Genomic DNA, 27545 nt, shown 5'->3' with positions numbered 1-27545 from the left:
CCAACCTTGCAGCTGAATTCAAGACTTAAAGAGTATGTGAGCCAGACGGATCAAAAGATATATCAGCAGCATGGGAAAAATATCAAAATAATGAATAAAAGGGACTGTATGACTCACTCAAATGTCAGTAAGAAAATGGCATCAGAGAGCTGAAGCCATCAGCTTGTAACAATAACTAAAAGGTTAAAAATAAGTTTTATGTATTCAAAGAGTGGGAGGAAGACTTAACTGCAAACTTTGCGTTGCCTTCAATGGCAAGGCTGTTCAATTAAAGCTGGGAATTTAAAGAAATTTTTATAATGAAATTGTTATATGAGCACTTGGCATTAAATTCACATTCTTGCCAACATTATGATAGAAGGCAAAACACACAAGTCCATTTTTATCTTTGAGTAAGGCAAACAATGGAAATATTTTAAGTACCCCAGTGTGAGAAAAAAAGGCATGTTAGATTCTTGAGTCTACAAATCAACGACATTTTTCAAGAAAAAAAAAAGATGGATTCAGTTCTGGATCTGGACAGAATATAAAAAAATCTAAAAATAACAGTATGCGGCATGGAACAGCAAGGCTGTATTGAGTGGAGGGATCCTACAGGAGCGACAATTTCTTGTCGGATGCCAGTGGTATGCTAAGGGTTTTCTCAAAAGTTTAGGTTCAGAGCAGCATGCAGTGCAATGCCCGGGTGGGCCGGCTGCTGCAGGGACCCAGGAAAACTGTTCTGCACTGGCACAACAGTCTGCCTCGTGCTGTTCTGCAGAACCAGTGCTATTTATCACGGGTTTCACTATCACAAGTCTTTGTCTTACAAAGATGAGCAATTGTGCTTTGGACTCTTGGATACAACTTCAGCCATCAGTTGTATTGAGGAGAACCTAATTCCAATTATCTGAAAGCAGAGAAGAGTTTATTTCTGTATTTAGCTACTTACCCCTGTCTAATTCATTTCTCTTTCACAAGGTAAGAAATTGAAGGTACTCTGATACACCCATGAGAAATTATAAAAGCTAGGTAAATATTGCCAATGTATCTGTAAATATTCATTTCATAGTAAATCTTTTTCATCAGATTCACACACTTTTAGATTCTATTTCTGCAAATATTTCCCTGAATTCAGATTATCAAGCATGTTTGCTGAAACAGCATATTTTAAGTAACTATTCACAGCAGACTTTCAACTTGTAATTGCTAATATTCATGACAGAAACCTAACTCAAAGAACTGCACTTATCCCTCTAGGAAACTGAAGGTTATCACATTACTTGTACATCCCATCAACACAGCTCAAGATGCATCAAATGGCTCACAAAAATTACCAGAATAAAATACGATTATGCTAACAATGCATGTTAGTGACCTTGTCCAAGAGGTGTACTGAGATGAGGAAAACTGATGACATGCATAAGTGTTTGCTGAATATTTTGCTGAAATTAACTAATTTTCAATTAATATATTAGTATGTAACTATTGCATGAACACACTGCAAATGGAAAAGCAAGATGACCCTCATTTAATGAATTCTTTGTTATAAATTAACTACCCTCCTATAAAAAAAAAACTTAAAAATCTCAACTATATATACACAAAATGTTTCTATATTAAATGGATTCATAATGCTTTATGAAAAGATACAATTCTAGAATAAACCACTGAAAATTAGGTTGATGTGGTTTAATATTGTTCTTTGTAGACCTGATGTACCTCCAGCTGAAATCAATGCAAGCCAGTTAAATAAATGCTCTTGGCAGCTACTTGTTTGTGCCTTAACATATTAGCCATTCTTTTGATGAAATCAATATTTATTCATTATTTTTTTCACTTTTAAAACATTGCAACTGTTTCTGAAAGTCACCAAATGTATACTGTCTTCTGCACAAACATGTAGACCAAAAAACCCTTGACTATCAAGTTCATAATTACAACACATCAACACATTTTCAACTCCTACACTTCTATATTATTCTTTGGTCAATATTTGTATCTCTTTGCCTGCTCGGCATGAGGCAGTGCTTCAGCTACTTGTAGAGACTCTCATCCAGCAAAGCTACTTCTGAGGCAGTGTTTGCTCTTATTGCTTTGTTTTCTTAATATAACCCATTCAGCTGAACACGCTTCCATACTTCATCACCGTTAACACAACCATGATGAATCCAAAATCTCAGAAAGAATTGTACTGTATCTAGTCATATCTTTCATTTATATGAAGGGTTATGAAATGTAAAAAGGCCTAGCTAATATTAGATTGTTGTAAAGCTTCCTTGGCTGTCTGTTTTCATTTCAAGCATTTGTAATAAACATCTCAAGATTTTTTTAAGACAGACTCTTGGTGGCACAATAAGTGCTAACTTCTGTTTCAACCTTTCATACCATGGTTGATATACGTTGCAAGCCAGATAGTGTGCAGATATATAGCTATTGAGAAATGTCGTAATAAAAAAACTGTAAAGCTCCGTCGCATATGAGATTGTTACATCCATTTGTTTAATTTTAACTTATAAATTCTGAGGAAAGGAGAATACAGGACCATGACTTTATGGCAAGTTAGGAGCATCTGTTAGGATAAACCATAATAATCACAGTTACAATTTCTCATTATCTATGTCCAGTTGGATGCCCAACACTTCCGTTGTTAAATCTAAACAAACTGCAGCCCAATTTTCAGCAATAATTAGCTACAATTAGCAAACTTGATGGCTGCCTCAATCAAAAATATCACAAGTGAGGTTTTGTAATTCTCACCACTTGGGCTGAAGTACAGATTTGGTCAAGATAATTTCCATTGATATGAAGCCTAATAAAATATATCAGCTCAAGCAACTATTATTTTTATTATCCAACAATATAAATGGCTTTGCTGCACTGAAACAACAAACATGATGAGAGCTATTCAGACGACATCTGAATTATACCCAAAATTTAGTCCCACAAAATTAGGAAAAAGTAGATAAGCCAAGCACAAGTTCAACTCCCTACTAGAGTTTTTAAGAAATCAAGCCATCCTGATATATTACCAGTACTACTCTGCAATCCTGGCAAGGTACTAGCAGAAGCTCAGTTTGATGCCTGTATTCTTATTAGGAGCATCTCTGTAGTATTTAGCAAGCACTTCATCCTCCTTCATTACTGTTTAGTACAATCCCAAATAAATTGCATACAGTTCAAGAGTAAATTCTTCCTGCTCTTGGGAAGGAAGAACTCCAATTTGATAAATTGATATTAAATTTTTTACTGTCTTGCATTAAAAACTAGCATGTTTTCGGTAACATTTTCAGTTCAGATTTTTCTCAGGTAGTTCTTGGCTGGAGGTAAAACATCTTGTAACTGCTATCTGTTTAACAAGAGTTAAGGATTAACCAACTTCAGCCGGAAGGAAGGCAAGATGAAGTTAACTGTGTCTTTAAAAACAGCACAACCTTTTCTGGATGGCCAAAATGCCATTGCTAGGATCTCTTCAGTACAGCTGCCGTGCCAATATGTCACCCTCCTATCATCCCAAGCTGAGCTAGTTTTATATGTTTTAAAATTTACATATTCTTTTGTCATTTTCACAACCTTAAGTATCTTTCTAGCATCTGCATTGGTCATTCTTTTCCTGTTTTGGCCTAACTCACCCTCTTATTCCTAAATCCCAAAAGTAATGAACATATTTTTCTTAATTCACAGGATTTTTGTATGTAGAAAAGGTGACAAAAATAATGAAATTCAAAGCAATCTATTAAATACAGAACAGCAACAAAAATATAGAACACATAAAATTCAGTCAGAACTCTCTCTTACATATACACAAAGAAGAAACCAAATCTGCACCCCATTTTCATTAAATCTAATTTCTGGAGAAAGAAGAACAAAAAAAATGAACAGGAATTCATGCTAAAGGACAATACTACCAAAAAGAATATGGTTGTCAAGCACTTTTCTCAACCTACTGGCAAAGAAAAGGTCTAGTGTCAGCTGATTCTCACTGTATTTCATTTTGATTTATACTAAATCCCCATAGTACAAACTCACAGATGGATTGCATATAAACCAATAATGGCGAGGAGGAAACAAACCCATAAAGGCTTCCATAGAAAGAAATGCTCCTAATATTTGTACCTCATGTAATTTGCATCTTTTCTCTACTTAAACATCTTCCTTAGTGTCTCATTTCTGCTTAGCAGCTCTAGCACCTCTTAACCTAAGACAAACATAACCCAGGACGGCTCTGACCTAAAGAAATACTAGCCAGCTGATTTTGAAAGAATGAGAACTTGGCATTGATAGTTTCTCAGTTATCAGCAATAATGAAGTGCTTTTTGCACAGCAGAAAAATGCTAGAGAGCCATGTGTGCTGCAGTAATATTAGCTTTCTTGGTGGGCAAGAAGCAAAAGAGCTGTACCAATTTAGCAGTTTTATCCTTGTGTAACTGCTATTGACATATCCAAAGATTGATCTGTAACAAAGGGGTTTGAGAGCTTTTTTACTTATTTTTTTGTCCTACCTCTCCTTAAACAATCATACCTTCAGACACAGACAGAGAAAAACATCCCAGGTCTGGAGTAAATATGTTTTGCACTTAAAAGCTTATACACAGAAGAATGGAAAATGGTGCTTAACCATAAGCACTAAGGATTGTATCGTACTGCGTATGAATGACGCCTATGTTCCACCAGCAATCTATTGGTGACATTTCCAAGCTAAGGAGTGCTTAATTTTGCTAATTTAATGTTGATGCATATAGTTAACTATAACTCCTTCTGCAGGTTCTGAATTGAAGGCCACTGTTGGCCATATTCAGTTGTACTCAGGCTATGTTACATCCACAGATTTTCAGTCTCCTGCGCAAGGCTTTTATATAAGAAAATTCTTCAGACATTTTAGATTACTTAGGTTGGAAATTATTCCTGGTTTGACAGTAGGACCTATTTCCCTAAAGGCTCTTGATTTCTAAAACCATGTGCAAACTTATTATAAGAGATGGACACAGCCATCTGAGAAGGTGTAAAGAGACGAATGACCTGGATAAAGGCCATAAAACAAGTCATTAAAAGAATCCATAATGGTAGAACAAGAGCCCACATTTTTTACTAAGATCTCTCTAGACTAGAAAATATGACATTAACCCATATACTCAATCTATGAATCTTTTTGATCAGTTTTTACAGGACCTAAAATCCCTTTTCATTGATACCTTTTTCTGTTGGTGATATCAGTGTTTCTTTAAAATTGTGACTTTAGAAATATTTTTTAAAAAAATAGCAGAAACTTTAGAGATGTCTACATTAGCAATGTCTCACTTTCTCTGGCACCCTAAAAATATGGGTCCAGCCTACATCAGTCAGAGATGTATGGTTTCAGCCCCTCCTCACTCACAACAGTGTAAGACAAAAACCTGAGAATAGAAGTATTTCAGCTGGCAAAGACAAGTCATTTCTGCTATACGAGTTTTATTCATGAACTGATAAAAGCATTCCTTTGCCAACACATGCTGTGCTTAAAATAAGGATTGTTATTGATATAGATATCCTGGCATAACTATATTAGCAAACACTTTCTACTGCAGAACAAGACCAAAAACATATCTTCTGCACTAGAAATTTTTGGTTTCTTAAATTTTGAACCACATAAAAATATAAAATTGGAGCAAAAGGTTTGAAGAGAGTTTCTTTCTTTAAAAGGTAACACCTTTTAATTTTGAAGCAAATTTTGTTTTCTGCTACTGTCTCAACCTAAAACTAATTACAAATACTAATATGAAAAAAATAAGTCATTTTAGACACCTTACCTGTAAAGGCCACTTCTATATTCTGTAGCTCCATGAGTCTAATCTAGTGGATTTTCCCTGTTCTCATCATGCTAAATAGAAACAGCTACTACTAATGTCACATGAAACAGAAGACTCTCCCACTAACTATACATACATTTCCATGTATCCATATGACTTCCAATATATCCATATATTCTGTCTTATACAGAAACAAGAGGCAGACAAAGAAATAAATTTGGAAACCAGTTTCAGTTGAGTCCAACTGACATGATGTGGGAGCTAGCAATTCCTCTTAAGTTCAATTTTCCATCTCATCAAAAGAAAAATTTGCTAATGACTTTGAAAACTCTTACACGAGTCATTTGCTAAGAATACTAAGGGATGGAACTAATTTTCCCCTGAATTAAGAATTCCAGATTTTTTTTATTCCAGGAAAGAAATATCTAAAATCACAGCAAGTCTGTTACTTTATGATTTTTGCCTGTTTTAGCATCTGAGAAACAGTAACTTCAAGGTAGTAAATGCCCTTTCTTTTCTGCATAAAGAATTGCAACTATTTGGTCTATAAGTGAAATAGATACTTGCTAACATTATTCTAAAAGAAGCTGGAGAAAATAATAACAGTTCAAGAATAAGGAAAAAAATCTATTGAAATTCTATACCATAATATCTGGAGAAAATACTTTGAAGAAATTATTAGCCTGTGTTGATTTAATGCTCTTTCTTTTGAAAACCTTAACGGTTCCTCAGGAGACTATTACAGCCAGATTTATCTGAATTTTTTCTCATTCTGTGATACTCTCATCACCTCCTTGAGGAACAGTTTACTGCAGAAATAAAATATTTATATTTCCTCCATTTTAAATCTAAGGAAAAAAATAATCAGAACTGAATTAGTAGTTTTGAACTGCTTGAAAAAAAGAATTGGAAAAGAGCAAATGAAATACAGGGAACATCCTGTGATCCGATATACTGTAAAGAATTTTCACAAAATTTATTTTTCAATGGTAAAGACAAGACTACGGATTTCAATAGAGGTCAATTAATCAAATATACGCCCATTGGTTTTCTCAAGCTCTGTGAGAATATAACAAATATGTAAGAAAGAGCACAAAAGTTATTTTATACAGAAAAAACCACAGAAAACAGAGGTCGTCTTCTCTGAGCTGAAAGATGTCAAATAAATCTAAAAAGGATAATTGTAACAACTTAAATTTCAATCTTTATTTTCTTATTATCAGTATCTTTTAAGAGAAGCATTGGTATTCCCTTGCTTAAAGATCCCTGTTCCAATAGTGTTTCTTCCAACAGACTTTAGAAGCAACAACTCACTCCAGGATGTTATTGGGGGCAAGTTATTTAATGACTGCCGTTCAGAAGAACCAGACTGATTTAGTGGGTTCAGTCCAGGTTTAGGTAATTAAAGCTTGTACAGCTGAATGAGTTGGAAGGACTGTAGCAGCTTTATCTTGATCATTCAACAGGAGAAACTCTTCTGACAACCATTTAGGCTCAGTGCCATGGATGCCATTCTGGCATAAGTAATTCAATCCTCTTCACTCAGCTTCCTTGCAGCAATCTACAGCCTCTTCAAAAGACTTCTAATACTATTTGCTTCTGAGGAGGATAAGATGCATATGATCTGCCTGTTTTAGTGTTTTGCAGATCATTTAGTACTCCCAAAATTTTGAAGTACATAATTATGCTTGAAATAATTAGAATCACAATTTAAAAAAAAAAAAGGGGGGGGGGGGAATCCCTGTAGTAAGTGTGCTGGGAAATTTGAACTGAGTTTGGGAATCCACTGTATGTGGCACTCTGAACACTTAGACCAGACCCATTAAAGTTCAGCAGTAAAAATCTCATTGAGTTCAAGGAGTTCAAGAATGTGGAAAGGAAATCCATGGTATTAGTATATTTTAAAATGGGCAATAGAGACATAGGTTAAAAGAAGGATCCAGGCACTGAAAAGATGAAAGACTAAGCAACGTGGGGGTGAAGAGTCAAGAATAAGAATTCATTTTATCTCTGTCTTCTTTAATGCAAGAGGAATAAAAGAAAATTTTATTTGACAGAGTACATATGGAGCAAAGCAGATCCATGTTCTTCCCAGCTCTGGCACTGCTTACTCTACCTTTTATTTCAGCTCTCACAATGGAGCCCATAAACATAGCTTGCTGCAGAATAAAACTTAACATGAAACAGAAATTTTAAGTACAACACCTCCATGATCTTTCCCTTTGCCTATATTTAAGCATATTAATCCATCCTCAAAAGTACTGACACCTTCCACATAAATATGTGCTAAGACTCTTTTGATATCCAAGAATATATAAAGTTGCTTATCATCCCCTACCACAATGCTATACCCTGCCCAAAAGTGACTGATAGCACTTCAGAAAAGAGAAACCAAGAAACTGATGTCAGTAATACCCCTGCGTTAGTCATATTTGGCGTCAAGGGTCCCTTTCCCCACAAACGCTTAGAAATCATAGTTTCACAGATAAATTTTTTTGAAATTTCTCGAAGGATCACTGATGCATGTCCTGTATTCAGTGACATAAAGCAAAGCTGAGAGATAATTATCCTGTGAGCATGGAGTCAGTGCAGTGTAAAAAAGGTGCCAAAAATTCCAATGCTGTCATTAACTGCTGCTGGCTGCTTGTCATGTGAGAGTGGAGGCCAGCCCATCAGCCTGTACTGGTAGATGGGGAGATGAGAACGTACCTGTACACAGTCGGATATTTATAAAATCTAATCATACAGGAAAAAAAATACAGAAATTGCCTCACAAAGAGTTGTAGCACTTATTCAGTTACATGACATTTCATTTTTCCTCTAGAGCTGGCAATGTCATACTGCTGATCTTTCCCTGATTTAAAACGAAGTTTCCAAAAACCTATTAAATACTGAGTTTTTGTATAGTCCCTGAATTGAAACAGGATCAAGGAGGGAAAGAACCACTAAATTAGTGGAATATTTTGTCTATTTGCAGCTGATCTACTTCTTTTGAAAGCTGTCAACATTTATTTTTTAACTTTTTTTAAAGCACCCTGTAAATATTAGTGCTTAAAACAAGGGGTTTCTGCTCTCGCTTCTGTGTTATCATGCAAATAAGGAAAGAAACTGCCTCTATGCATATGGTGGTGTACGACTAAATAAAAAAGAAGAGGAAGACCAGATGTTTTTAGTTTCTGACTCCAGCCACCTCAGGCAGGCAAAGCAGAAGTACTTTAGAAAGGTGCCTCCACTCAAAAGCACAATCATATGCATGCAGCATATAGGTTTCAATGCATGCTATAGTAAAATTGAGACATGCAATACAAGACCAAAAACCTATAAGTCTAATGTGCCATAAGGAGAAAGCTTGAGAAATCAAAAGGTTTCACCACTGGCGTAGGTACGTTTGTTATATAAAGCCCCAGATGATACTATAAAAAAATCATATTCCATGTTACAGAAGAAGAAAAGTACAAACTGAAAAACAATCCCAGTGAGTCTGATCTGAGCCTGCCTAAGTCCTGCCCAAACTGCAACATCTAAGAGAAAGGTGAACCATTCTTTTGTTCTCCTGCCTGGATGCCAGACTATCCCTCAGGTTAGAAAGGAAGTGCTGTTGGTCTTTTAATTACCATGTTCTTAGGCATTTCTCTAATTGGATTAGCCTTTTCAAACAAAGCTAAGTTATTGAGTTGATAGTGAAACTGTATTTTTGTTTGCAGAAAGAAGTGTTCCTGTTTATTTGTAGCATCACAGTATTTACAATAGATATCTTAATCTGTTATTTCAACTGATTAATGTACATTTTATTTTATTTTACTGGCTGGCCAAGTTCTGTCGTCATTTCAAGAGACAACTTGCTAAACTTCTAAAACATTTTAACTTTATCTGATTTCTCTTTCATCTCTCGTATTGAGTTGTAGAACACATTTTTCTTATTCATAAAGAGTGCCACAAACACAGATTTCAGCTGAAGTCTGATCTACATGACAGCTGCTGAAGCCACGGACAAGAAAAACTGTATCTCAAATGGAATGAAGCGGGATATAAACGATAGCACCTTCAGCAGTATGTGCATTGCTGAACATCACATCAGCAGAGCTGGTTAAGATATATCGCTTTGACTACTGTATTTTATTCCCGTGGCAATAGCAGATTGAGTGTACTTCTGTTTAGACTTCAGCAGGTCTTATTCTCCTAGATAGCTCACAGCAGCAGGACTAAGCCAACTCTGAGGTGCTACTGCATAAAGTCAAATTTCCCAAAGTGAACTCGGTAGATTAATTCATCTGTGTCAGATGTAAACATGGAGCTTCACTTGGTTCACCTAACCTCCAGATGCGATTCCCCAGAGAGGGCGCATCCTCACATGGTATGAACTGGCATTGCACCTAACTCATATATTTCCACTTTTCCCCTTTTCTCCTTGGGCTTTCAGCAACTTCCATTCTCACCTACGCAGGCAGGCAGGCTCCCCCCAGATGGCCAGAAGGAGCTCAAACAAAGAAGAGCTTTGGTGACATTTCCAACTGGCATTTTTTCAGCTAATGCTTAATCAACAGCAAGATGTGCTGATGCTTGGAAACAGCAGAGTCCAAAACCAGGTGCAGTTGAAACGAGATTTCAATTTGACAAGAATATTCTGCAAAGCTCATAAAATCAGTTTGGGGTTCATACAGCTCTCATGCACTGTGTATAGAAAGGAAGTCATTTAAAAACTGTAGCACATTCCCTCGCCCCCTGCGCTACAGCTCATACAATCAGAATGGGTCCACTATAAGAATATGAACACTGAGCATATACATTGCTTATCTCTGAGAATATGACTGGGCAAACAGACAACCATTATTACACTGCTTGCCCTTGCTACATGCCTATCTCTGTAAACCTTCCCCTCTTGACAGTTCCTTGCAATGGGTGTGGAGAAATGGTAGGAAAATAGGTAAGGAAGAAAAAAGATGGAAGGCAGGCAAAACAGTCCTTGTCAGAGGAGCTTGAGAGCAGAATGAGATGGCATTTTCAAGGACTGTGCAGCACGTACAGTAACTTCTGAGGAAAGCTGAAAAAAAAAAAAAGTGGCCAGTGTTACAGCTTCATAATCACTTTAATCGGCCCTTTTATTGGTGAGTTCAGTTGCAAAATGAATCTCCCCTTTCCCTGGATTTTCTGTCTCTCTCAAAGGGTAACTGGCTTTACACTTGTCTTTTGCACCTCTCTAAACCTACTGAGCATTATCTGACTGTCTCATAACTTTAGTAATGTGAACTTAGTTATAGTGGTCACTCATTTTTATATATGCAGTTGTTGCATCTACGTTGACATAACACTGTTTAGAAGCATTTTGGCACACGTTGGATGTTAACAGTTACTATATAAACCAAAGTTTCATTCAAATTTCATACAGAGATTGAAATATTCACAAATGTCAGATTTGTGTCTGCTCCTATACTTGCATAACTTGAAAATACAAGTCATCATGCATGTAATACACCCACACGCCCTTTTCTTAGCATGGACTAAAATACAATTCAGATACAATGCACTACGACGGTTTAAGACTCTTAACATCAGATTAGGGATTTAATTATATATTAATAAAATTATTTGTATTAATGGTTCAGTAAACAACTGAAACACCTGTCCTTATAACCTCTTACTAAAAGCATGACTGTCAACTTCTAAATATATTCTGTGTATCTGTTAAGAGGTTCTACAGAGATTTTCTTTGATCAAAGGTGGATAAATCTTGTACTACCTGAATTTCTGTACAAGCTAGAACATGGAATATATTTGTTTATACTGTTGCACTATAAGATAGTATGATATAACAAAAATAAATGTATATTCCTACATTTTAGTCTGAATATCTTTCCTTTGGCAGTAAAAGGGAGAGGGGAACTGCATGCCACATGTAAAACTCAGTAATTCAAAGATCTAAATGATAAACCTTATGCTATGGTAGCTCTGTGACACTCCATAGAGGACCTACGTATCTAAGTCAATAGATGCATCACATTCCTCATTTATATAATATATTTACCTGCTACAAATGTTATAAAAATCCTCTATTTTTTCTCTATTTACTAAAATATAATAATCTTCTATCAAAAATATCTTGTTACGGACTTTTATTTTCATAAAGCAAAGGTTGGCCTTAGCAGGCAACAATCAATGATGGAGGTTTACATTTACAGCATCTTCATTTCTTAATTGCTTTTTAGTCCCTAACTTAGTTTTGAAATTTTTCATAGAATAGACTCTATATAGTAATTGCCACTAAACAAACAAAAAGGTAGCTTTCCATTCAATCTGTGGATGTTTACTTTCGGTATACAGCAATAGCACACACCACAGTGGTTTTATACCAGCTTTCTCCTGAAATCAGGAAACACAGTCCAGTTTTCAATGCCTTCCCTTAGCACTTCTTGTCTTTCAGTATGACATTTTATCCACTTATTTTTGTAAGAATACTTCTCCCTAATAAATGTTCTATGGAACTCAAAGGCTTGTGTAATTGAATTAACAGGTTTATAGAAAATAAGTTATAGCCAAAATTGCAAAGGCGGGGGTGGGGAAAGAAGGAATATTTCAGCAAGATGCAGCCTATTATGTAAATTTGTCACCACATGCCATACATAATGAATAAACCTTGTGCTCTTAACACTTTGATTATAGACTATACAGACAATGCAAATTAAAATTCCTGCTGCTCTATAAACGCAATGAGAGGAAATTATGTAAATTTTAACACATTAGATTGATTTGGTTGAAATGAAACCTGTTCCACTTGATGTTTTAGGGGAAGAGCCACAATTACAATGATTGAGAAAGTGCACTGTTAATGAAGTGTGTTATTGCTAATCAATTCCTCCTCCTCTGGTAATGGCACAGGCATGTGCACTGTCACTACATCATTCACTGGCAGATGTAACCACTCACACCACCACATAGTTTATATGGCAGAAATTAAGGCTTCCATGAACTCATGTATATGGTCCTGCTGAACATCAGAGATCTCACAGTAAAACTATGATAGGCTTAACTATGATAGGAAGGGTGCGTGTTCTCATGTGTATATACATACACATGCACACACAACATGTGCGTGCATGTGTGTGTATATATACACACACACATAAAAAACTTTTTGGCAATACTGCCTGGCTGACTATAATACTGCTGTCTTGAATGCTACTGTAGATTTGGTGTGATACCAACCAAGTAACTTCACTTTGAGCAAAATAATCACCTTTCTACTGCCTGATCTCTTGGAAAATATGGAATGAGATTATCACATGGTAATAATTTGAACATGTGTAGTTAATTGAAATGAAAAGCAAAGTCTTTCAAGCTTAAAATAAAGTTTTCTGTCCAAATTGAAGAAACTGAAAAATCAGACTCAGTGGTTTCAAGTTTCACACAAACTATGTATTCTTCCAATAACAGAGTTACCTGGGAATTATGGTAGGAATTTGGAATGTCTTTACAACTGAATATAGCTGATTTCATTCTGTAACCTTATTGTAAGGAACTACAGTGCACATTGCTGATAGAGCTGTTTTACAGTTAGCCGATATGTGAAGTAGATTATACCTTCTTTACACGAAGCAGAGGAGCATGTCTCTCCAACCATCATGTCACCATTTTAAACAAAATACTTTGTAGAGCTCCTCACCACCATGACAATGAATTGCAGAATACTGCATTGTTATCTTGTCTTAGTTATTAATTAGATTGTTTATCATAATTTTGCATTTTGCAGTCCTTTTGTTCTATAAAAATTTCCATGGCATTTAAAAAAAAAAATTAATTTGCAAAAGGATCCACAGCATTAGAAATTTGTGGCACATATTATTTCACAGGTAAATATGAGAAGGTGGGATGAGCCAACCCATTTTATTTTCTTTCTATTTATATAACTTGTATATTATTCTCGGAAACATTTGTCACCACATGTAGTTACTGCATTTGTTTCCTGTCTCTACTGACTTGTCTCCCACTAATTTATTTCTGTTCCTGCTAAGATACAAGGAAGCACTCTGCACAGAGACATCTCACTGGCTTCAATAGCAGTTTGACACACAGGATTGTTGCAGGTCATGAATATAACACATACAAAATCAGGACAGCACAGGCAATGAGAGAGCTTTTATGCAGAAATGACATAGCAGATAAACATACAACACACACACTAACACTGGCACTTACCATAAGAAATTTTAGTATGTTATGTTTGGTCCATGAACATGGAAAAAAGAGGGGTTGGGCCCCAGCTGTGAAAGGAAATCTGGCAGACCAAAAGAAGAAAATGTAAAAATAAAAATAAAAGGGAAAGATACAAAGGAATTAAAGTTTCCTAGAAATAAAGTGACATTTATTTTTTCAGGCTGAGAATCCATTCTTGTATCAGCATGTACATCTCTGCTCTATTTAGGGTTTTAAAAATGCCAACCAATTTTTGCTTCGTGAATCCTCAACTAACGTGACTGCCACGGATGGGGAGAAGCACAGAGAGCGCTTGAGACTGAGCACTGTTCCTTCAGACCATGGGCTTCTGTCACCACCCTAAATTTCTTCTGACTTTTGGCTGTGGGTACTGGAGGAATCAGCTATGAACTCTCTTTTCCGCATTGGGGTGCACAGTTTACATTACACTGTGCTCATTAGAATCTCAAAGCATGACATAGTCAAAGAGCCACTTAGAACTTGGCAAACAGAGATTTGCAAAACAAAACATGGAAAATCATGTAAAATTGAGAAACAGGAAAAACAATGTCAACTACGTGAACTTACAAGAGTAGGAGCTAAGCATTTCAGTTTGCAAGATTTGGTACAGATGTTTAGTTATATAAAATAAACACAAAGAATCACAGCGGTAAATATCTCACCCCACAGGAATCAGCTTAATTTCCAGCTCACAAAGATCCTAGAAAACTGAATCTCTCCACACTAGCTTTTGCTTGAATTCTTTGACTTCAGACTGCTTTGTTCACAGGAAAAAGCTCTCTTTGATGTTGGAATATTAGGAGGAGTGAAACAATAAATTTCCCATATTCTAATATCCAGACATCCTGAGCTTGTTCAAGGACCCCTTGATTCACGAAGGCAAATAATTAAATTACCTGAGCTTTGATCAAGGAGTTGCTGCAGTTCCTTTTTGATGTAGAATGTGGCTGTTTGAAGCTCCAGACAGATAACTAGCCCATATGGTTTTTAACCCTTTTGCCACTAGTAGCAGATTTTATGCAATGTTCTGGCATTTCAAAGTGAGCACCACAATATCATTTGGGGATGCTGCTCCAGCAGGAGTGTAGCAGGTATAGTGGGTCCAATAGGATCCTTATACCACAGACTTGATGGGATGTTTATTGAAAGGCTGAAACTCCCCCTCCTAAACAAGCTGAAATTATTTTTCAGTCAAGTTAACTTGCCTTAATATTATGCTTTGGAAGCTGCTCTTTAGATGGCATGTCACTGAGACACATAAAAATACTTCTGAGAAGTAAGAGGGTTTGCCTTTGCAATACAAGAGTTTTCATCATGTTCCACACTTTCCAACTATTTCCCCCAAAAGAAACATGAGTGGGCACACACTCATCTAGTCAGGTGAAAGAACGCTCTTAAAATAGGAAAAACAAATAGATAGATTTAAGCCTTTCATTCTTCCCTCTCCTCAAATGCAAGCACCTGGATGAAGTAATCTTTGCCATTACCAAGTCACAGTCCTAGCCATACTGCCTGCAAAACAGAACAGAAACTAGAAGTCAATACAGATGCTGTCCTCCCAGCTGATTTGTAATTTTGAATATGATTACTGAAAGAATTCCTCTCCATAAATGAGGAATTATGCTCCTCTTCATTAATTCTAGGATTCTTTTGGGACATGAGGAGGTTACTAAAAGGGCATAATTAGAAGGCATAATTAACATATAGGGATCTCTTACTCAGTTCCCTATACAGCTTCAACAATGTGGCCATATATATATATATATATACCCCTAATTTTAGCAACGGTTCCATGGGTTATGGAAATGACCTCACCAGACTACTGAGAAATGGGAAAAACAGTTTTGCAAGAGCACTTTTTCTGGTATCATTCATGGTAGAAAGGCATCTGTCCTTCAAGGCACAGCTGTGGAAAGGATTCATGTCATTCAGACTGACATCTCAATTTGTAAGGATGCAGGCTTAAGAAAGCATAATGAATATGCCTGGCTTACTATAGATAACAGACAAATTATTTGGGGGCATGAGGATGTAGATAGAAATTCATGTCTTTACATTTAAAACACTTGATATGTAATTAAAAACTTGGTATGTTTCTAATTTGTTGGAAAATAAAACTTGGGGCCTTTCATAAAGCCCAAAGGGGAAATGCGTATAATCAATTAGTAAGAATGAGAAAGGAAGTTAACGTGTATACAATTTTATGTTTTTTCCGTTATGTCACAGGAGCTGCACATATAACTACCATGTGAAACAGGAAACCATCATATCTGAGTGACTCAAAATACTCCTTATAACATTATTGAAAAGTGTGAAAGGAGGAGCTGCTGATCTCAAATTCAAGAAGCAATTAGCATTCATTAACTCAAAGTAATAAACTGCCCAAGGCATTTATGGGTTAAATATAGTCTACTTTTAAGCACATGGAAACAGTTAAAACATGAGCTTTTCTGCAGTTTATTTTGAATTATTTCATTTCTAGTAAAAATGGATTTAATTTCCAGATGGGGTATACCTCTAGGCAAAAACATTCTTCTTCTCTCCTCCAGTAGGCAAAATGATTTAATACCAAAGGAAAAGTCTTTTGTACACATTATTAATTTCATTTACATTACTTTCTTTTCTTAATAAAGTATCAATGACCTTCTGTAAATTTTTTGCAATAAATAAATAAAAGTTAAAAGTCCCATTTTTGGTAGCTCTCACATTACGTACAGCTTTCAAGAAATAACTTGCTAGTCATTCATTTTTGAACGGAAATATCATAAAGGCTAAGTTGTTCCACGGACTGTGTATGGTGATAGTCAGAAACAGGATTTAACAGCTATGAGAACAAAGTACAGATTTGCACCCAGTTCCTCAGTAATCTGATACGTGTAGGCAATCTGGTTCAAGTCTGCTGCAGAGGATGGCCTACAGAATCTAATGAAGGCAGTAATTACAGCTAGCATACTTTCTGACCTCTAGCTCAACATAAAAAAAGCCAAGGTCATGACAATGAGCAACCGTCAAATCTTGGTAAGTATCAGAGCTGGCACTTTCTCTATAGACTTGATTGTTTCAGCCAAGCTCATTTCTTGTTCCATTTGATAGGATAATTAAACAAATATTAGGGCAATTTCTTACATATGATGGTGTATTGATAGCATTCCTAACGCTAGTAGGACTAAAAACTGGCTTAGCGCTGAAATACACACCTCCATGTAAACTCCGTTTAAAAACATGACTTAATGTAATTACCAAAACTATTTAAAATTTCCGTATCAAGGCCATTATTCAATAATACCAATGTCAATTGAATAACCCCATGGACTCCAATAGTTTCTCTGCTTTATATGCGGCTGACCAGAAAGAAATTTAGCCAGCAAAGTGTAAGTGTCAAAAAATAGTTTAAACTTGTGTGCCCATAGAAGTCATTAAAAAAAGTCTGCTAACAACAATAACAAAATTCTGAGCATATATTAAATAAGGTGGACATTGCCCAAGCCTTGTAAATGTACAAATACATACTGAAGGTCACAATAAGGTGGCATTCAATGTCAACTCAATGCCATTCAGAAAAAATAAGACTTTTGTAGTTTGACTTTTGATCTTCATCATGTGCTTTGACTACTCCTTTAAAAAACAGGCCAGCAGTCACTTAGTAATTTGTGATGCTACAGAACCATAGTACATCCCTGCAGCATGGAGTAAACCTTTGTGTTTCCTTTTTCAATGGAGTTCATCATGTCTTAGTTACATATGACACATGCATATTGTATATAAATGGTCTTGTGAGGCAGTAAGGCTGGTTTCCATTTCCTTTTTCATGAGATTGCTTAATTGCTTCACAGATCACACCAATGTCATCTTATTTAAATGTGGAGTTTCCTTTGTTATGAAGTAAATATATAGGAAGTCATTGAACATACTGAGAATTAGTTTTTATCGTATCTAACTGCTCCCAGTAGTTTGACATATACCTAGCCAAATACAAAGAAAGTAAGGCTTCTGCCTATGGATCCAAAAAACTAAGTAATGTGTGCAGAAGGTAACTGGGCATTACTAACTACAAGGTTGTGGTGAGGGGTACGATTACAGCGCAGCCCAGGAATGGGAAGCCCTTGTTTCCTTCAGACAGAAGTAACAGCTAAAGGGGAAGGGAAGTGTTGGATTAGCCTGACCCAATCAATAAGAGAAGAATGTCTCCACTTTTGAGGATAAGTGGTGATGGTTGAGTAAAGCAGAAATATGAAAAAAAAAAGGAAGGCTAGAAGAGTCCACTATATCTGATAAAATGGAGGTTACGGGAGGGCAGAGCAAAGTTTGCATTGAAAAGTGGGGAAACTTTGAAGGTGAAAAGTTCACTGAATATTAGATTTTGTGCTGTAGAGGGGGAGCAGAAGCTAATAATCTGAGGCACAAGAAATATCGTCTAAACATAAGCAAGTTCAATGAACTCAAGATGATGTTGCAGGAACCTGAGAAACCGAGAACTATACCGTGAAGAACAGACTCAATCTTACCAAGGTCATATAGACAGAAACTTTAAAGATTGTACACATTTTATTTTAACCCAGATTATGCAGATACCCCAATTAGCTCTGAAGTCTCCAAATCAACTTTGTTTGTACAGATCAGTGGACTGCGAACTGCAGTACAGAATTGGGAATCACTGAGGAAGGGATCATCTTAAACTAGCTTCGCTATAAGGGTATAGCCAAAGACTGCTCCATAGAAAACCACAAGCTAGACATCTCTAAGAGGATTGTTAAATTTAGTACTTGAAACATCACTACATATTCATAGTTTATGAGCGTAATTTTTTTCATATAAATATTGCAAAATTCACAATTTTAAGGACAGAAAGAACCATAATGACCACCCTAAGTCTGACTTACAGTCACTTGTATTGCTACCTAATCAGCCCTTTTGTATGTAAACGATAAATTGTTTGTATGTAAATGCCAATGCCTGCTATGTTTTCTTCTTGCTTTAGAAAAAGAAATGCTATGTAAATTGCCACCGTGCTAAAAAGAATTGAAATGCATACTAATCAGCCGCATTCTCTGAGCTATACCGGCTATAACTGGAACAGTAACAAATAAAAGGCAACAATCAGTGGTGGACGAAGTTTTCTATTTGAATCAGAGCCCCAAGTAAAATTATTATTCAACTGCTTTTCAAAATTTTGGAACATCGTATGTCGGGAGAAATTGGGTTTGAAACTGTGAATGAATAGTAACTTTCACTAATGTGAAATATTGAAGGTCTTCACTGGAATTTCAATTGCAAGAAAAATATGCTGAAAGAGAATGGGAAGGAGAAGTTATCCTTAAAAATATCTGTTCACTGCGTGCATTGGATAAATGTTTGAGCGATTCTTCAGTTACATCAGTTTGGTAATCTCTGTGGTTAAATAGCGAAGGTTACATGCAATATGAAACTGGAGGTTTTGATTGCTGTGCTGTACATATTGAATTAACCTGGCAGCATTCAACTGTTTTAATATTGGCCATTCCACAGAAAAAGCTTACACCCATTTCTGCCCTGACTAGAAAGTACCCTGTAATGAAGAAACGCACTAAAATCTTGTCTTGAATAGTGATCTAAAATGAACTGATACCTAGAAATACCTAACTACATCTATATGTAGTCAAGTCAGCTAAAAGGGAAGACTGCCTGTCGGAAGCACTGCTCCGAAAAGGACAAGATTTAATCCTAAAATTTCACGTGTGTTCTCTAGTGCTAATGAGACCAGTTTTTAATTTGGTAAATGCTACTCAAAGTCCTGTATTTACCTCAGGATTTCTCTCAGATAAAATTAAATTATTCTTTCCAAAAATTAGGTGTAAACTTTTTGAAAGTGACTTCTCTCAAACAATTTAAAGGTTGTACTTTTTACCTGTTGCTTCAATTAAAATTTTCCAGTAACACACAAAAATTAATTTTACCCATATAAATGAAAATATACATAAATATGCATAAAGTACACATAAGATGTAGGCAGATACATAATGTTATATGACTATATAACTCTGAAAAGGTCTGAGAATCCTTGTCTGGGGACTGGTATAGTTACAGATATTCTGCTCTGGTAATGAAAATACATTTATTTTTGGTTCATATGCCAGCCAACTTTGCACAAACTCTATTTCTTTTGTTTGCCTTACAATGTCTACATGCAAAAAAAAAAAAAAAAAAATTAGTTGATAAAAGATGAAAAGAGTAACGCAGTTATTCATTCAGCAGCCAAGATCTTTGAGATAATTACTTTAAATCAAGAAGGGACAGACCATTTAAATTTATGACTTAATGCCGACACATGCATGTATTAATAAAACAGTTAGCATTAATGGAAATAGGGTTTAGTCTCCTGATTCAAATAGAGCTATCATTTCTGGTTTATACTGAACTAATGACTTATCCTTGGCAGAATGATATGTATGCATGTATTTAACTATTTAACTTAACCACTGAGACCAATTAATATGTTTCTGAAGTTTTATTTTATTTAAAAATATATATCAGCAGTTTCACTGGGATAAAAATTATGTTGAACTAGAGTTTCTATGGCACCAGCTTAACCTTAGATGTAATACTTTCACATGGAATATCTGATGATTGCTCTGCACAAAATGAAGAGTACTGAAATGCAGTGCAGAAGAAGCAGCTCTTCAATGGGATTGACATCAAGTTAAGGAACATTCTCATTTACCAAGCTAGCATAGACTCTGTGTGATTAGGAGCTCACGTGAAAAGAAATGGTGGAGAGTGCACCATAAATTTAATCCCTATCCCACTTGCTAGTGTGAAGATAGAAGCAAGGAACAAACCTGTGCACAGCCATCTAAGCCAGGCTCTTTTCAAGCTATGGGGTAGCACTGATGCATGCTGGTAGGGCAAGAAAACTTGCACTAGTTGCACCGTACAAAGATAAGGGAGCTAAATGCTTGGTGCTGTGAAGCTCAGAAACATGGAAATGCTGCGAATTGTATTTTAAAGGGTTATTGACTACAACTCCTTCTGCTCATCACTCCAGTCTTTGCCTGTGTGGGCCTGTGTCTCCACAGCAGCATTGGGAGTTCACTGGAACAGTGTCAGACGGTACCAACACAATTAAATGAAAGCTTAAGTGTAATTACTGTCTAGATAGGTACTTCCTACAGCTTATGTTCATGTATCGAAGTTCTGTTCAATTTTGTCTACTTTATAATAGTTCGTGATTCACAACTGCATTTTATGCTAGTTTATCTATAATGTGGCTACAGTCTGTCTGTTGATGAACTATTAAATCATCATTATAATAATGAATTATATTTGGAAACCTATTGCTGCATTGTTCATCAATCACTCTAGAAAATCCTGGGTACTCTTTTATATTCAGTTACTTGGGCCTTTTCTTTTAATCCATTTACATTGATTTCTACCACTCCAACTCTGCCTGCCATTGCATTACAATGAAGAATTCTGATGAACTCTTGCTGATTCAGAAGGGAGAGGGCTCTTACTCATTGCCAAACTTTGGAGAAAAAACACAAAAACCTCTTAGAATTTGCTTAAGCCAGCACTTTAAAATTGAAGACCTAAATTATGGCTCATGGAGCCAGCAGAGCTCAGTGGGATTGGGATGCCTGAAAGCCACCGCACCACCCAAGCAGTTATGGAAGAAGGCCTTATGCTTTTGTCAGGCAAAATTAACCATAATGTCACCTTCCCCAAGGGCACTGCTCAGCAGGGGGGCTGGCTGCTCCAGATATTTGTCTCCAAATTCCTGCTGGCTTGCAAGGCACATGTCCCAGCCATGCGTAATGTTCTCTGGAGGGCCTTGAACATGACTGGCAGCTCTAATTTTTCCACCTACCTTGAGTGCATCTAAGAGCTTAAGGGATGTTCCCTGCCTTGGAGCACAGAGGATGGGCAGTGAACAGATCTCAGACTGCTCTTTGCAACACCGTGCTCCTCAGCAAAGTGGTGCTCATTTTCCAGTGCAATAGCTACTAACTCTCTCACCGAGTTGTAACTCTAAGATAACTCTTAATTAATATCCTAAATCAGGTGATTGACAGAAAACTGTACAACTATTATGGCATTGTGTTGCCCATTTTTGGCATCAAAGTTGTAGACAACAATTTCTATTAGACACATTGGCTTCTCTGGCTGCGTATCTGCCCAAGTGGATATAATACAATATTATAAAATTCTGCACTCTGTTACTTACAGTATCTATTTCTTATACAGAGGAATTTGATTGGTCTATGAATCAAATCAAAGATCTGTGCAGCCCAGAATCCTGCCTTAAGCAATACCCCAAAGTGGATGTCTAGGGAAGATCAGAAGAGGGCAGGTGGAAATGAGACTCCTTCCAAGCCTGCAACTGTTTAAAATCCATAGTCATGTATGTCCTTTTTGGTCAGCATTTACAATGATGGGTTGTAATGATTTCTTTCATATTCCAAGGCACTACAGGATATACGGAAACAATTTGGACCAACCTACTTTTCCCAGTGCTTCAGTTGTAAGCTCCACTGACCTAGATGCGTAGGGGTAAAATTAGACCAATTTGGCCTAATATGTCTTTTTTCTATCAAGGATGTCTCTATAAGATCTCTCAAGCATGACAATACTTTTGAAAGACATAGGTTTTGTTTGGCCATATCATTTTTTGTCTTCAAACTCCTTGTCTTGGCATAGCAGGAACTGACACCGTCTTTGAAAAAGGAAGAGAGAGATAGCAAACCCCTTAAAAACCACTGCCGCTGAGAGGGCTGAGCTGTTTATTTCACACCTCGACTCCAGCCGCGGCACTCTTCGGACAATCTGAAGCCACACGTTCCAAAACTTTGTAGCGAGCGCCGAGGTGGCGATACGACGCCGAAGGTAACGCGATCCACCGACTAGAAAGATGTTAATCCTGACAAACTGCCTGAGCATTAGCCCGAACCACAGCGCGATTGAATCCCGTCTCCCCAGAGAGGGCCAGCAATGCCGGCGGTAACAAAACGGCTTTTCATAGCGCCCTGAAAAGCAGACGGGCCGGCGGCCAGGCACCGAAGAGCATCAGTGCCCTCTAGTGCCGGCCCGGCCGCGCCCGCCGCTCCCCGCTGCCGCCCACAGCCCCGCCGCTCCCCGCTGCCGCCCACAGCCCCGCCGATCCCCGCCGCGCCGAAGCCAGCGAGCCCCGGGCTGCGGAGAGCCCGGCGGCGGGAGTCCCGCTGCTGAAGCCGTGCCCCCACGGCCGCGCATCCGCCGCCTGCAGCCGACCTGTTGAGCGAGGCGGAGCGAGAGCAAGGCTCGGCAGCGGGAGAATGGCTTCCACAAACCCCGGCTCCTTGAGCAAAACCTCTCCTCCGGGGGTATCGCGTGCAAATTCGCTGCCCTTCGGTAACAGTTAAATGACCTTAAAGTCCGTCCTTACACAGGAAAAGAAAATGAATGGGTTTAATAATTCGGCATATGCAGGCTTGCACTTAAATGAATCAGTAATTTCACAGCCTAAGAGTATCCTCGTCTTCAGTATCAAAACTCAAACACAGGACTACGTTTTTCTCCTAAAACACTATAAAAGAGTTTTAGAAGTACGTGACTACAAGGTTCCTTAACTCGTAAGAGATAAAGCAAAAAAAATTAATATATATATATGGCATAAAACAACAATACTTAAGTGTAAAATAAGTCCGCTCAGTTCATACGGAGAAAGTGCCTGATCCAAACTACATTTAAATCAATGGCCATCTTTCCATTTATTTCTCTAAGCTTTGGGTTGGCCCCAACAAAGGGACAATGAAAACTGAAGTGCCATTTAGAAAAAAAATGGGTATAACATAGGAAATTATACACAGATTTTTAGCTTAAAATGCTAGTAGAAAAACTCAGACACAAAAAAAGTCTAGGAAGTATGTTGCTAAACTGTTTCAAATTAATTGATTCCAGATGAGACCTCTCTTTCTCACACACTGAAGATATTTCGCTAAACATCCAGCTCACACAATGGATTCAAAATTGGTTTAGGGGGTTCACCAAAAAGAGGAGACACTAGTTTTAAGTTTGAAATTACTTTACATTTCTGTGACGTCTAAGCTAGAAATAACTCCTAAGAATATTGTGGAAATCTCAGCAATAAAACATTTGTTTCTCAAGTTATGCTTTGCTTAGTTACAGCATTTGCAGAAAACAAAAATGTTAGTCTCAGTCTACTGGAACTCTGAACTTCACATATGTTTCTTACACTAAATTAAATATGTCAAATGTTGTCAGAATAGCGTATTAATTGAAGCTGAAATCACATGATATATATAAAGCATCTTATCAGATAAATCACAGAAATCATTCTAATCTTTGTCATTTCCCCATATTGTTATGCAAAAGAAAAATTAATTTGATTGTCCTGTCTCTCAATCAACCATTTCCATACACATTTCCTTCTGAAACTGCTGATGATAAATCACAATGACTTATCTCATCTCTTGACATACCCTATTGTAGCAGCATTTCTGGTAACAAAGTAATCTAGTTCTTAGTGATTTTTTTGGACAGGCAACACTTAACATTTTAGCAAAGTTAAAGCTGATGTGGAGAAGTCTATAAATAGCATTCTCTGTCCATGCTCATTCTCTGATGCTCTAGTGCAAAGCTGAGGTGGAAAAAAAAAAAAAAAAAATCCTATTCCAGGGCCTAAGAACAAGAGCCTGCAGGAGAAAGATGTCTTTTAGGTAATTTTCCCAAAGAATTTCCAATTCTTTTATTGAAGATCTTGTTCTTAGTTCTGTAACTTTATTTTGTTGTTCTCCTGCAAGAGGAAGGAGAACTGCTTTAGAAGTACAGTCAGAAACTTCCGTTTTCTAGAGTGTAGTAGACTAAGAAATATGCTAGAAAAATGTTTTGTGTGTTAAGGTATGAAGCTCAAACCAGACCTTCTGCTCTCAATCTCCCCACTGTTCTTACTGCCCATCTCCCCAGCAACATGAACCGTGCCGCTCTGCTATGAAAATGCTGTTCATAAGCAAACATCTGCAATTCCACTTCCATATACTTCTATATATGTCTCCACATAAAATCATCCAAAGGATTGAGTACGATCATCGATTTGTGTTCCAAATCTCAGTGGACAGACCTGAGGCAGATGTCAGATTAATTGTTGCAGAACTTCTACACTGAAAGCAAATTTATTTATTGGTATACGTTAGCCAGTGTAGAAAAAGAGAACAAAGTATTTACCTGAAGAATCACACAGACTTTGGAAATGCTGAAGCAAGCATAAGAGCAAGGGAGGGGGAAAAGAGACGGACATTCAGTAACGTCTGAGTGCGTGCTTCCCTGCTTCTGAATCTGTTAGTGCTTTTCTCATTCAACAGTTTCATTATCAAATAATTAAAAATATTTCATTTCTTCATAGAGGGGTGCAGAGCCTGTGAAATTCTTATTGTATCACCACCACAATCAACAGGAAGAAAGTCTTTCCCAGGGAGTTACTAGTCATTGGAACGTAAAAAGAAATGAGCATTCTCCTTATAAAGGGCCAGTTTCTGAATTAGTGACCTCATTTGCTAAAGAGGTTCCTTTGTCACAGATATCTTGGTAGGTAAATACTGTGTTACACAGCCACGCAGTCCTTTGTAGCAATGGTACAAAGAAGATCTCCTAGCACATACTGGTTCTCTCCTCACCAAATGAATATTTAAAAGAGTAAACAATAAAGGGGGACTTCTATAGAAGGTAAAGGCATTTGTATCATGATGTCAGACTGCTATATGTGCTCCCGAAGGACTGCACAGGAAGCACTTTTATTCTAAAAGTTAATGGTATTTATGGGGACCTGCAGCCTGATCTATTTTACCTTTCTTAGGGATGTGCTTATGCATGTATCACCCAAGAGTCTAATGCTTTTTGGACTAGCCCGTATTAGAGAGAGATACCATTTTGGTACCTTGTGAATAGTAATGCATTTGAAAGCCAGCAAGAAACACAAATTAAAAAAAAAAAAAACAAAACAACCCCGAAAGATATAAATCAAAGTCTTTCCCTTTTTTATTCTGGATAGAGTACCCTTCATTTCATGCACTCATAATTTCTGCATATCCATTTCATGCCTGGGAGCTACAGCGCGAGTAAAAGATTTTCAGTTCGGGGCTTCCAATATCTGCTGATCCGGAGGAACATTTTAAAACGGACAAACGCTCCCCCTCCGCCTCCCCGCCCCCCCGAGCAAGAGCTGAAGGAAAAAAAATACCGTTTGCCACAGTGTTTCCTTCCTTCCTTCCTTCCTTCCCTCCTCCCTCTGGACAGACTACCTCGCCCCTTCGGGGAGCCCGCCGGCCGCCTCCGCGCGGGGCTGCGGCAGAGCCCGCACCTCGCCCGGCGCTGCGCGGCCCCGGCCCCGGCCCCGGCCCCGGCCCCGCTCGCCAGCACCCCGCGCCCTCCCCGCGGCACACCTGCCTGTCCCCGCCACACGCCCCAGCCCCGCCGCTGCTGTCAAGTTTCTGGCGCACAGGCACGCATCCTCCCGCTCGGTCCTCTTGCTCTGAGCTACAGGAGACGACCATTCCCCCAGCCGCCCCCCTCCTTCCTTCCCCGTCCCCTTCCCCGTCGCCAAGCCGCCTCCTCGCCGGGCAGCAGCGCGCCCTGCGCCCCGCCGCCCTGCTCACCCAAGGCAACTCCGGCGCCGGGTGCCCCGCTGCTCCCCGCGGCTTCCGGGGCTCCCCGGGGTGCGCGGCTGCGGCCGCCGCTTACCTGCGGGTCCAGCGGGGCTGGCTGCTTCCCTTGGCCACCTCCGGAGGAGGGAGAGGAGGCAAGTCCCATTCACAACTAGACACTGAGCAGACACGGCAGCATCTTCAGCCTATTACACTCCACTGGCAGCGGCTGCTGAATGAGGCTCCGAGCTAGTGGCAGGAATTAGAAAGAGGGAGGGAGGGGAAAGGGGAGAGGAAAGGGGAGAGGGAGGGAGAGGGAGCAAGGGGGAGTGAAGCAAGATTAGAGGAAGGGAAAAGCTGGAGGCTGTTGCTTCTTCGCTATTTTCTTCTCCCTTCCCCCCACCCCGAGAGGAAAGCAGACCCCAGAGCCAGCCCTCCTGCAGGGCTCCGCGTCCTGAGTGCCCTCTGATGCCTGCGGGCGAGAAGTTGGGGTTGGAAGAGCAAAGCGACGGGGTGAGGAGCGCAGGGCACTCTCTCCCTCTGCCCAGCCAGCCCCGGGGACGGGTAGCGTGCGCTCTCCCCACCCCACGGGTCGGCTCCGCGCCCCCTCAGCCGCACAGGCACCCACACGCACGTCTGCGAGGGGGACGGGGACACGCATCCTGCCGTGCTGGCGGGCTGCGGGGAGGGATGCCCTGTCCCTTCCCTGTCGCCACTCCTCTGCAGGCAGCCCAGGACCACCCCACGGCGGCGTCCCCGCGGGTGGGCTGAAACCCGCGCCAGAGCCCCGAGCGTGGCCAGCCATAGCCACTGCCACTGGGGGTCTCCTGCTTGGGGGGCTACCCCCTACCTCGTAGCACAGACAGAGAAATCATCCGAGCTGGACAAACAGCAGAAGCATTTTATGCTGAATCCAGTCATGTTTCCTGTCATGAGCAGACATTCGTCCAGGAAAAAAATG

General features: G+C 38.6%; 1 protein-coding gene across 7 annotated transcripts in view; it reads right to left on the bottom strand.

The window, feature by feature from the left end:
* Positions 1-26931, bottom strand: part of CDH11 (cadherin 11) — an 80532-nt gene extending 53601 nt beyond the window's left edge. For all 7 annotated transcript variants that reach the window (XM_072871754.1, XM_072871756.1, XM_072871757.1 and 4 more), the window contains exon 1: positions 26682-26931. The gene's annotated coding sequence lies outside the window, so the exon portion shown is untranslated. The remainder of the gene's footprint in view (positions 1-26681) is intronic.
* Positions 26932-27545: the final 614 nt, after the last annotated feature.

The sequence above is a fragment of the Ciconia boyciana genome, chromosome 9 (genome assembly GCF_034638445.1).
Source record: "Ciconia boyciana chromosome 9, ASM3463844v1, whole genome shotgun sequence".
Classification (NCBI taxonomy): domain Eukaryota; kingdom Metazoa; phylum Chordata; class Aves; order Ciconiiformes; family Ciconiidae; genus Ciconia; species Ciconia boyciana.
The sequence above is the reverse complement of the archived record's forward strand: the minus strand, read 5'-3'. Positions and strand labels throughout refer to the sequence as shown.